Raw genomic sequence first — 13,361 nt, 5'->3', positions numbered from 1 at the left:
TTAGAACCAAGTAGTTTCTAAAATGTACTTTTGCATGTGTCATTTTCGTAAAATTAGGGAGATTTGAGACGATAATGACTAGTACATTTAGAACGATTTTTTCATACCATTATTCTAAATTTTCAGCTGTTCCCATATGTTACTTAAAATATTTTAATGGGTTTTAATTACAAACTTATCTGTCTTACTAATATGCTTCTATCAGGCAAGGTAGTACAATCCTGTATCGGTGGCTTGAATTCCTTTCCTACGACAGTATTTTCTTGTGTCGGCACTTGATTGATAAGTGTGAAAAGTGACTGGGTGAGACTTCATTCCAAGAGCTAAGCCAGCCCATGTTAAAGCAAATGTATGGAGAACGTAAACCCACAAGGGCAGGGTCCTCTCCCCTCTGTACCAGTCTGTCATTGTTAGTTTGTTTACTGTAAAGGTACCTTCACACTGAGCAACTTTAGAATGATAACGATAGCGATCTGTGACGTTGCAGCGTCCTGGGTAGCGATCTCGTTGTGTTTGACATGCAGCAGCGATCAGGATCCTGCTGTGCCATCGCTGGTCGGAGCTAGAAGTCCAGAACTTTATTTTGTCGCTGGATCACCTGCTGTCATCGCTGGATCGGCGTGTGTGACGCCGATCCAGTGATGTTTTCACTTGTAACCAGGGTAAACATCGGGTTACTAAGCAGAGGGCCGCGCTTAGTAACCCGATATTTACCCTGGTTACCATTGTAAAAGTAAAAAAAAAGACCACAGCATACTCACATTCCGGTGTCTGTCACATCCCCCGCCGTCAGCTTCCCGCACTGACTGTGAGCACCGGCCGTAAAGCAGAGCAGTGATGTCACCGCTGTGCTCTGCTTTACGGCCGGCGCTGACACAGTCAGTGCGGGAAGGTGACGCGGGGGGACGTGACATACACCGGAATGTGAGTATGTAGTGTTTTTTTTTTACATTTACAATGGTAACCAGGGTAAACATCGGGTTACTAAACGTGACCCTGCGCTTAGTAACCCGATGTTTACCCTGGTTACCCGGGGACTTCGGCATCGTTGGTCGCTGGAGAGCTGTCTATGTGACAGCTCTCCAGCGACCACACAACGACTTACCAACGATCACGGCCAGGTCGTATCGCTGGTCGTGATCGTTGGTAAATCGTTTAGGGTAACGATACCTTAAGTGATATTTGTATTTTGATGTAACCCCGTCTAATGTACAGCACCATGGAATTAATGGCTCTATATAAAAAAATTAATAATAATAATAACTATGTGGGGGGCAAGGGCTTAATACACTTAGAGCAGTATCATCTGATAGGGAAAGGTGGGAGTATGCACTCACATGGCGGTGTTGCTTGAAGGCATAACACCTGTAAACGCATGTAATCGATGTGGCGGCCCCATGGCAGGAGCAGAGACTCTTTTTTTCCAGATGTATAATAGTAGAGGAGGATGATATCATGTTGTGCGTGCAGAGTTGCCTTAAAGCAGAAGTCTTTTGTATTCCAAAATGGTTTCCGTACCGATCAGTGCATTTTTCAAGGTTTAAAAAAAAAAAGAAATTTGGTTAATATTTAATTTTTTTAACATTGATAAAGATTCCAAATTGTGTTGGGACAATAAATCACCATTTTCGAAAAGAAAAGGTTTGTCTATTCTCGCAACACAGCCCGTACAACATGATATCTACCACTGTATATGATATGATATCTACTAAAGCAGATGAATGGGCAGAGAAAGGGGGCTGACTTAACTATTGAGATGAGAATTCAGCCAGCCCCCCTCACACTCTGCTCCAGGGATTTGCCACCACACGAAATATTGTCAAGAAAAAGACTGTAGGCCAAACTGCTTGGACAGGAGATGAAGTGGCATCTTCCCTGAAATAACTGTATTATTCAGATTATTCAGATATGGAATATAGTGTTTAAAACTGATTCATGAATATTTTTGCTGCAGATCTCTTCAATATTGAATATCTGTTGCCATCAAATTGGAATTAGATTTTTAAGCAAGACTATTAAGTGTCTGCTACATGTAACGCAAAAAAGCTAAAGCTGTAGCTTCTTATTTCAAAACAATCAGCTACATTAAAAAAGAGTCTCCATATAAGACCAGCCTTATTTTACATTTACAGGAGGAGTGACATAGGAATGTCACAAAACAGTTTCCCCAGAAATGTTCTGTCATGGATAATATATAGATTTTTTGTTCTCATTCCTGCCCATATTGCCATAATGACTTCTCCTGGCTGCAGATTTTACTGCCCAATTTTTCTTTAATTTCTGCATTCATCTCCTTACTCTTTAGGAACACAAATAAAACCAGACCCAAAACCGACCCCTTAAATAAATTCATGCACCAGATCAGACCCCTACATTCATTATAGTGGTTTTCTATCATTGTAATGTCTTCCTTTTTGTTTACAGTGAGTATCTAAATTTAATATAGCTTTTTCTCAGACTCTGACTTACATACAAAAGTAATCTGTAATTTTTTACATACTATATACCGTTTATATAATTAATAGGTCAATTAGTATATACTCTCTGTACACTCCTTTTAAATGAAAAAAAAAATCATCAGATAAAAAAAGATGAGATATTGCAAGGATGGAAAGATGTCAAGAGAAGAAATTACATCAGCTAGTTGGAGAGGGCAATTATAGACCATTATGCCAAGATCACAAAGAGTTTTTGGCATATATTCTAGAAAAGTGCGTAAAAGGGCTTCATAGGATTGATAAAATGTCACAATCAAGATCAAGTTCAGGGTTAACCCTTTGTTTATAGAAATGGGTAAACAGGTGCTTCTCACAAAATTAGAATGTCATCAAAAAGTTAATTTATTTCAGTTTTTCAGTACAAAAAGTGAAACTCATTTATTATATAGTGATTACATAATAGTGATCTATTTCAAGTGTTTATTTCTGTTAATGGTGATGATTATGGCTTATAGCCAATGAATTCCCAAAAGTCATTATCTCAGTAAATTTTAACAATTAATAAAAACACCCTGAAAAGGCTTCCTAAGCATTGAGAAATGTCCCTTAGTCTGTTTCCATAGGCTCCACAATCATGGGGAAGATTGTTGACTTAACAGATGTCCAGAAGGCCGTCATTGACACACTCCACAAGGAGGGAAAGCCACAAAAGGTAATTGCTAAAGAAGCTGGCTGTTTACAGAGTGCTGTGTCCAAGCACATTAATGGAAAGTTGAGTGGAAGGAAAAAGTGTGGTAGAAAAAGATGCACAAACAATAGGTATAACCACAGCCTTGAAAGGATTGTTAAGGTACCTTCACACATAACGATATTGTTAACGATATCGTTGCTATTTGTGACGTAGCAACGATATCGTTAATGAAATCGTTATGTGTGACAGCGACCAACGATCAGGCTCCTGCTGGGAGATCGTTGGTCGCTGAATAAAGTCCAGAACTTTATTTCGTCGCTGGACTCCCTGGAGACATCGCTGGATCGGCGTGTGTGACACCGATCCAGCGATGTCTTCACTGGTAACCAGGGTAAACATCGGGTAACTAAGCGCAGGGCCGCGCTTAGTAACCCGATGTTTACCCTGGTTACCATCCTAAAAGTAAAAAAAACAAACACTAGATACTTACCTACCGCTGTCTGTCCTCCAGCGCTGTGCTCTGCACTCCTCCTGTACTGGCTGTGAGCCGGAAAGCAGAGCGGTGACGTCACCGCTCTGCTTTCCGGCTCCCAGACAGTACAGGAGGAGAGCAGAGAAGCAGAGCGCAGCGCTGGAGGACAGACGGCTGTAGGTAAGTACGTAGTGTTTGTTTTTTTTTTACTTTTAGCATGGTAACCAGGGTAAACATCGGGTTACTAAGCGCGGCCCTGCGCTTAGTTACCCGATGTTTACCCTGGTTACCGGCATCGTTGGTCGCTGGAGAGCGGTCTGTGTGACAGCTCTCCAGCAACCAAACAGCGACGCTGCAGCGATCCGGATCGTTGTCGGTATCGCTGCAGCGTCGCTTAATGTGAAGGGGCCTTTAAGAAAACGCCATTCAAAAATTTGGGGGAGGTTCAAAAGGAGTGGACTGCTGCTGGAGTCATTGCTTCAAGAGCCACCACACACAGACATATCCAGGACATGGGCTACAAGTGTCGCATTTCTTGTGTCAGCCACTTATGAACAATAGACAACGCCAGCAGCATCTTGCCTAGGCAAAGGAGAAAAAGAACTGGACTGTTGCTCGGTGGTCCAAGGTGTTGTTTTCAGATAAAAATACATTTTGCATTTATTTGGAAATCAAGGTCCCGGAGTCTGGAGGAAGAGTGGAGAGGCCACAATCCAATCGACTTGAGGTGTAGTGTGAGGTTTCCACAATCGGTGATGGTTTGGGGAGCCATGTTATCTGCTGGTGTAGGTCCACTGTGTTTTATCAAGACCAAAATCAGCGCAGCCGTCTACCAGGAAATTTTAGAACACTTTATGCTTCCCTCTGCCGACATGCTTTCTGGAGATGGAAATTTCATTCTCCAGCAGGATTTGGCACCTGTCCACACTGCCAAAAGTACCAATACCTGGTTTACAAATAACAGTATCACTGTGCTTGATTGGCAGCAAATTTACCTGACCTTATCCCAATAGAGAATCTATGGGGTATTGTCAAGAGGAAGATGAGAGACACCAGACCCAACAATGCAGATGAGTTGAAGGCTGTTATCAAAGCAACCTGGGCTTCCATAACACCTCAGCAGTGCCGCAGACTGATTGCTTCCATGCCACGCTGAATTGATGTCGTAATTGATGCAAAATGACCAAGTATTGAGTGCATTTACTGAACATACATTTCAGTAGGTCTGCATTTCGGATTTTAAAATAATTTTTCAAGCTGGTGTCATAAAGTCATAAATAATTTACTGAGATTGTGACTTTTGGGTTTTCATTGGCTGTAAGTCATAATAATCAACATAAACATAAACACTTGAAATAGATCACTCTGTTTGTAATGACTCTATATAATATATGAGTTTCACTTTTTGTATTGAAGAAATGAAATAAACTTTTTGATGATGTTCCAATTTTGTGAGAAGCACCTGTATATCTGTGTTTTATAGTTATTTTATTAACAGTGAAAGGTTTTATTAATATTAATATGTCACTACACAGCATTATTAGTACGTATCAATACAGGAAGCTTTAATATACAGTACATATATTATGATTATTATTCCAATTATTATTTATTGTAGTGCCATTTATTCCATGACGCTTTACATTTGAAAAAGATTATACATAATAAAAAATAAGACAAGTAAAAACTGTGGACAAAGCAGTATACATGTGTCAGAAAAATATGTATACCATTAGATGTTCAATAATGATAAGTTATTGACATATGTATGCTAGGATAGAAATGGCAGACCATTCGGTATAAATCAGAAAAACCCAAGGGAGGAACACCGAATATGAGGTCAGAATTAATTATAGAATGTAAATCAGAAGATGAAAAATAGATATGCTTTATTATTATAATTGGCAACGACATGGGACAAACAACAGCAAATGAACTACACAAGTAAAATAGATGAAATAGCAAAATTAGTTTAACCCCTTCATGACCTTGGGATTTTTCGTTTTTCCGTGTTCGTTTTTCACTCCCCTCCTTCCCAGAGCCATAACTTTTTTATTTTTCCGTCAATTTGGCCATGTGAGGGCTTATTTTTTGCGGGACAAGTTGTACTTTTGAACGACATCATTCATTTTAGCATGTCGTGTCCTAGCAAACGGGAAAAAATTCCAAGTGCAGTGAAATTGCAAAAAAAGTGCAATCCCATGCGTGTTTTTTGTTTGGCTTTTTGCTAGGTTCACTGAATGCTAAAACTGACCTGACACTATGATTCTCCAGGTCAGTATGAGTTCATAGACACCTAACATGACTAGGTTATTTTTTACCTAAGTGGTGAAAAAAAATTCCAAACTTTGCTAAAAAAAAATAAAAAATTGCGCCATATTCCAATACTCGTAGCGTCTCTATTTTTCATGATTTTGGGTCAGATGAGGGCTTATTTTTTGCGTGCTGAGCTGGCATTTTTAAGGATAGCATTTTGGTGAAGATACGTTCTTCTGATCTCCCGTTATTGCATTTTAATTCAATGTCATGACCAAAAAAACGTAATTCTGGCGTTTCAAATTTTTTTCTCGCTACGCTGTTTAGCGATCAGGTTAATGCTTTTTTTTGATAGATCGGGCGATTCTGAATGCGGTGATACTAAATATGTGTAGGTTTGATTTTTTTTTTATTGATTTATTTTGATTGGGGCGAAAGGGGGGTGATTTAAACTTTTATATATTTTTTTATTTTTTTCACATTTTTTTTAACTTTTTTTTATTACTTTTGCCATGCTTCAATAGCCTCCATCGGAGGCTAGAAGCAGGCATAGCACGATCGCCTCTGCTACATAGCAGCGATCTGCTGATCGCTGCTATGTAGCAGAAATGCAGGTGTGCTGTGAGCGCCGACCACAGGTTGGCGCTCACAGCTACCGGCGATCAGTAACCATATGGTTACAATACTGAAGCATCGCCGACCTCAGATCATGTGACAGGGGTCGGCGATGACGTCATTTCCGGCCGCCCGGCCGGATGCGGTAATTAAATGCCGCTGTCTGCGTTTGTCAGCGGCATTTAACTAGTTAATAGGTGCGGGCAGATCGCCATTCTGCCCGTGCCTATTACGGGCACATGTCAGCTGTTCAAAACAGCTGACATGTCCCGGCTTTGATGCGGGCTTACCGCCGGAGCCCACATCTAAGAGGGGCTTCTGACCTCGGACATACTATCCCGTCCGAGGTCAGAAAGGGGTTAAAAAATGTAGCTTGGGACAAGTTGAGGGTATAGAAAAGGAGGTGTATCTGGTGATAAAACACGAGAAGACCATAGCCATGTATCTAAGTGTGCATAGTCACATGTATGCCATATATAAACAGTGAAAGTCGTAAGTCAAAGAGATAAGTATGGGGCTATGACTGCCACAGAAACAGGGTATTGCACACAGAATTTTTAATGGTAGTTAGATGGTGTATATAGTTAAATCAACATAGGGATCAAGCCACGATAGTAGAAACAAAATTGGCACATTAAAAGAGGCAACATGTCTTCTCATTACCACAGGAAGTCATGTTATCTGGAGGTCCAGAATACAAGTGTGTCACACACTCCAATGCACATTTTGGATATAACCCCAATGAAGGATTATATTGAAATGCATATCGGGATGTGCGCCACACTTAGACCCTTTACCTCCGGGAAATGTAACCTTCTGCTTGCATGATAAGACCTTTTTCCTCCTTCAATGCACCATTATTTGTTTCTTCTATCATGGCTTGATCCCTTGCATTGAACAGCAAGGTGGATTGCTGCTGAGGGGAAAAAATATCTTTAAATCTTCAGCTTAGCGAGTGTGTACGAGCTGAGTGTGACCGGAGCGTAACGGTGCAAACGGTGGTAAGTGTGTGACTTGTGATTCAGTGACTTTGGATTTACTGGTAATATAGAAAATGTTCAGCACAGCCGAAGGGAGGAGGTGCACGGTCATAGGTTCCCAAGCCTCAATGTGTAAATAACAAGTGACTGGCACACTCCGGACGTGTTGTGATGCAAAATAGGGGGTTTATTATACCTACAGTAAACACAAACGTTTCGGTCGTAACTGGACCTTCATCAGTGTGCTAAAGGAAAATATACAAAGAGAGTGATATCCAAAGCATAAAGGAACAAAATACAGAAACATAAACAAAACACAATCAAAATAAACAAAAGTATATACAACACAAAAGTCATGATACAGAAATGAGTAATAACCCCATTAGGGGACCATCAAACAAGATTTCCGAGATATTCATGCTGGAAAAAATTGAACGTGTACGTGAAGGTATGGTGACGCGCCAAGAAAGAAGAAGGAACTAGGGGATGGAGGTATGAAAAAGGTGATGATGAGAGACACACTGTACCGTGAGGTATGGGTGAAAAGGTAAACCTACCTAGATTACTAGTATGTTGGAGGAGCCCCACAAGTTAGAACTAAGATGCATCTGAAGGGAAAAATAAAGTGCATGTAGAGATAACCCTGTACGTGCCTATATGGACCATACGTAATGCTATAGGGCTTATGGTGCCATGTAAAATAGTTACATACCGGAAGCCTGAAGCTATATAGAATTCAGGTTGTAGAAGCAGTACATAGACGCAGGGGAGTATGTCCCAGGTGGCGCTATCTGCAGGGGAAATAGGTATGATATAAATTGTGCCAGTGAGCTACTAGATAATATAGGAGTATGGTACATACCAGAGGAAAGCCTGAAGCTATATAGATCCCAGGTTGTAGAAGCAATTTGCTGATACAGGGTAGTGTGTCACAGGTGACACTATCTGCAGGAGGGATAGGTATGATATGACATAGATGGCGCTAGTGAGCCACTAGATAGTGAAGGTATATGGTACACAGGACTTACCCACCCAGTAAATATGAAGCCACGCGGTGTCACCGCTTTTAAGGGCTAAGAGGGAAGTGCACGCTATCTGTATAAGAAAAGTAAGAATAGCGTGCACTTCCCTCTTAGCCCTTAACAGCGGTGACACCGCGTGGCTTCATATTTACTGGGTGGGTAAGTCCTGTGTACCATATACCTTCACTATCTAGTGGCTCACTAGCGCCATCTATGTCATATCATACCTATCCCTCCTGCAGATAGTGTCACCTGTGACACACTACCCTGCATCAGCAAATTGCTTCTACAACCTGGGATCTATATAGCTTCAGGCTTTCCTCTGGTATGTACCATACTCCTATATTATCTAGTAGCTCACTGGCACAATTTATATCATACCTATTTCCCCTGCAGATAGCGCCACCTGGGACATACTCCCCTGCGTCTATGTACTGCTTCTACAACCTGAATTCTATATAGCTTCAGGCTTCCGGTATGTAACTATTTTACATGGCACCATAAGCCCTATAGTATTACGTATGGTCCATATAGGCACGTACAGGGTTATCTCTACATGCACTTTATTTTTCCCTTCAGATGCATCTTAGTTCTAACTTGTGGGGCTCCTCCAACATACTAGTAATCTAGGTAGGTTTACCTTTTCACCCATACCTCACGGTACAGTGTGTCTCTCATCATCACCTTTTTCATACCTCCATCCCCTAGTTCCTTCTTTCTTGGCGCGTCACCATACCTTCACGTACACGTTCAATTTTTTCCAGCATGAATATCTCGGAAATCTTGTTTGATGGTCCCCTAATGGGGTTATTACTCATTTCTGTATCATGACTTTTGTGTTGTATATACTTTTGTTTATTTTGATTGTGTTTTGTTTATGTTTATTTTCTGTATTTTGTTCCTTTATGCTTTGGATATCACTCTCTTTGTATATTTTCCTTTAGCACACTGATGAAGGTCCAGTTACGACCGAAACGTTTGTGTTTACTGTATGTATAATAAACCCCCTATTTTGCATCACAACACGTCCGGAGTGTGCCAGTCACTTGTTATTTTGGATTTACTGGTGACTGGTGAGGAACCAGCGGTCATGGTGCACATTGGCACAAATGACAACGTTAGAGGTAGGTGGAAGGCCCTTAAAGATGATGTTAGGGCTAGTGGAACGCACCGAATAATTAGAGAGATGGTATAAGGTGCATTTGCAGCCTGGGGTCCACCGTGCAGAGATGGAACCTGCTGCTGCATAATGACAGACTATATGGCGGTACAATGTGGATACAAACCTGGGTTATCATCACCCTGTGTGAAGGAAGCGAACCCTGTTGCGTCACAGGGCCGTGGTACCGCACAAAGAGCGCAAGCAAGGAGTCTCAGAACTCTATCCCAAGACACAGGATTAGAGTTTGTCTAGACCTCTTGCGCTCAACACTGCAACTGGGGTGTCAGCGTAACTGTAAAAATAACTTAAATGCACAAGAGTGCGTGCAGTGCCGCTCTGGTGGACACCACTAACCACCCAGACTTGGGATAAGAAAGCGCTCTAATAGCGCATGGCGCCGCACTGGCAGTCACAGCAATTAGACGCTGTTTCATGTGTTTATTGCTGATAGCTCAGCCGGATGCTAGATAGCAGACATCCACCTTATGCAAGCAGTCATACACAAGGGAAGGGATGATTAATGAACGACTTTCACTCATCAACACACACACGATTTCAAGAGTACACTAATTCATGGCCGAGCAGCCATGCAAACCTTTTATAGCAGCAGTGCTACAAGAACTTCCACATGGACCAATAGGAGCAGCAACAGGACCTGAGCATGTGACCCCTGACCTCCAATGGGAGGTTGTCCAGTGGGCATGCTCAGTATGGAAAAAGCAGGACTTAGTCCCAGAAAAACCTGCTCGCTGCTGATCATTGCTGGCTACAAAAGCAGAGCCTAGAAGGGCAGTAGTAACCAGTCATCTAGTATCAGCCTTAGCTAGATGCTGGGACCAATGTCTCTGCTGAGCAGGCTCCACTGCGGCTGGAGTAGAATGGAAGACTGCAGAGGAGATGGTTCGAGATTCCCCTGTGCAGAGGTGGGAAATCAACACCTAACAGATGATTTCAGGGAATTAGGCTGAAAGCAAGGACCTCCAAGGTGGTATTTTCCGAAATACTGCCTGTACCACATGCCACGCCAGAGAGGCAACGGGAGATTAGGAAGGTTAATAAGTGGCTCACAAATTGGTGTAGGAAGGAGGGGTTTGGGTTCCTGGAGAACTGGGCTGACTTCTCAGTTGGCTACAGGTTCTAAGCTAGATATAGGCTGCATCTCAATGGGGAAGTGGCAGCTATAAATGGCTAGAAGGTTGGAGGAGTGTTTAAACTAGGGATTGGGGGAGGGTGTTTATTTTATAGGAGGGGAAGATAGTGCAGATAGCGACCTGGTCACAAATAAGGAAGTTGAAGTTGGGGTTGAGATTGGGGGTGGGGGTGGGGTTAGAACAGTTAATAATTTAAGAAAGAATAGAGGCACAGAGATATGCATAAAGTGCATGTATACTAATGCCAGAAGCCTCGCCAACAAAAAGGAGGAATTAGAATTAATGGTGTTGGAGAATAATTATGACAAGGTGGGGATATCTGAAATGTGGCTGGATGAGAGCCATGACTGGGCTGTTAACTTGCAGGGTTATAGTCTGTTCAGAAATGAATGAATGGATAAGGAGGAGGAGGTGTGTGTCTATATGTAAAATCATCCTTAACCCCTTTCTGCCATTAGACGTACTATTGCGTCCATGTGGGGTGGGCTTTACTTCCCAAGGACGCAATAGTACGTCATATGCGATCGGCAGCGCTCACGGGGGGAGCGCCGCCGATCGCGGCCGGGTGTCAGCTGTTTATCGCAGCTGACATCCGGCACTATGTGCCAGGAGCGGTCACGGACCGCCCCCGGCACATTAACCCCCGGCACACCGCGATCAAAGATGATCGCGATGTGCCGGCGGTACAGGGAAGCACCGCGCAGGGAGGGGGCTCCCTGCGGGCTTCCCTGAGCCCCCCGCAGCAACGCGATGTGATCGCGTTGCTGCGAGGGTCTCACCTCCCTCCCTGCTCCCTCCAGCCCCGGATCCAAGATGGCCGCGGATCCGGGTCCTGCAGGGAGGGAGGTGGCTTCACAGAGCCTGCTCAGAGCAGGCACTGTGAAGCAGCCTGCACTCCTATCAGATCAGTGATCTGACAGAGTGCTGTGCAAACTGTCAGATCACTGATCTGTGATGTCCCCCCCTGGGACAAAGTAAAAAAGTAAAAAAAAAAAATTTCAAATGTGTAAAAAAAAATAAAAAAAAATATTCCAAAATAATGAAAAAAAAAAAAAAAAATTATTCCCATAAATACATTTCTTTATCTAAATAAAAAAAAAAAAACAATAAAAGTACACATATTTAGTATCGCCGCGTCCGTAACGGCCCGACCTATAAAACTGGCCCACTAGTTAACCCCTTCAGTAAACACCGTAAGAAAAAAAAAAAAAAAAACGAGGCAAAAACAACGCTTTATTATCATACCGCCGAACAAAAAGTGGAATAACACGCGATCAAAAAGACAGATATAACTAACCATGGTACCGCTGAAAACGTCATCTTGTCCCGCAAAAAACGAGCCGCCATACAGCATCATCAGCAAAAAAATAAAAAAGTTATAGTCCTGAGAATAAAGCGATGCAAAAATAATTATTTTTTCTATAAAATAGTTTTTATCGTATAAAAGCGCCAAAACATAAAAAAATGATATAAATGAGGTGTCGCTGTAATCGTACTGACCCGAAGAATAAAACTGCTTCATCAATTTTACCAAACGCGGAACGGTATAAACGCCTCCCCCAAAAGAAATTCATGAATAGCTGGTTTTTGGTCATTCTGCCTCACAAAAATCGGAATAAAAAGCGATCAAAAAATGTCACGTGCCCGAAAATGTTACCAATAAAAACATCAACTCGTCCCGCAAAAACCAAGACCTCACATGACTCTGTGGACCAGAATATAGAAAAATTATAGCTCTCAAAATGTGGTAACGCAAAAAATATTTTTTGCAATAAAAAGCGTCTTTCAGTGTGTGACGGCTGCCAATCATAAAAATCCGCTAAAAAACCCGCTATAAAAGTAAATCAAACCCCCCTTCATCACCCCCTTAGTTAGGGAAAAATTAAAAAAATGTATTTATTTCCATTTTCCCATTAGGGCTAGGGTTAGAGTTAGGGCTAGGGTTAGGGCTAGGGTTAGGGCTAGGGTTAGGGCTAGGGCTAGGGCTAGGGCTAGGGTTAGGGTTAGGGCTAGGGTTAGGGTTAGGGCTAGGGTTAGGGCTAGGGTTAGGGTTAGGGCTAGGGTTAGGGCTAGGGCTACAGTTTGGGTTGGGGCTAAAGTTACAGTTAGGGTTTAGATTACATTTACGGTTGGGAATAGGGTTGGGATTAGGGTTAGGGGTGTGTCAGGGTTAGAGGTGTGGTTAGGGTTACTGTTGGGATTAGGGTTAGGGATGTGTTTGGATTAGGGTTTCAGTTATAATTGGGGGGTTTCCACTGTTTAGGCACATCAGGGGCTCTCCAAACGCGACATGGCGTCCGATCTCAATTCCAGCCAATTCTGCGTTGAAAAAGTAAAACAGTGCTTCTTCCCTTCCGAGCTCTCCCGTGTGCCCAAACAGGGGTTTACCCCAACATATGGGGTATCAGCGTACTCAGGACAAATAGGACAACAACTTTTGGGGTCCAATTTCTCCTGCTACCCTTGGGAAAATACAAAACTCGGGGCTAAAACATATTTTTTGTGGGAAAAAAAAAGATTTTTTATTTTCACGGCTCTGCGTTATAAACTGTAGTGAAACACTTGGGGGTTCAA

At 42.3% G+C, this 13,361-nt stretch overlaps 1 protein-coding gene and 1 long non-coding RNA gene across 5 annotated transcripts in view; one reads left to right on the top strand and one right to left on the bottom strand.

Annotated features, from left to right (window-relative positions):
* The window catches only part of NCAM2 (neural cell adhesion molecule 2), a 627,216-nt gene that overhangs the window by 117,546 nt on the left and 496,309 nt on the right, over positions 1-13,361 (top strand). The window lies entirely within an intron of this gene.
* Positions 7,519-8,358, bottom strand: LOC138671916 (uncharacterized). The gene is made up of 3 exons (XR_011319480.1): positions 8,315-8,358; positions 8,165-8,243; positions 7,519-8,060 (listed from the first exon to the last, which is right to left on the bottom strand). It is a non-coding gene; the product is annotated as an uncharacterized lncRNA (long non-coding RNA).

This window comes from Ranitomeya imitator, chromosome 3 (assembly GCF_032444005.1).
Source record: "Ranitomeya imitator isolate aRanImi1 chromosome 3, aRanImi1.pri, whole genome shotgun sequence".
Lineage (NCBI taxonomy): Eukaryota > Metazoa > Chordata > Amphibia > Anura > Dendrobatidae > Ranitomeya > Ranitomeya imitator.
Note: the sequence above shows the minus strand (reverse complement) of the source record. Positions and strands in the feature narration are given on the sequence as shown.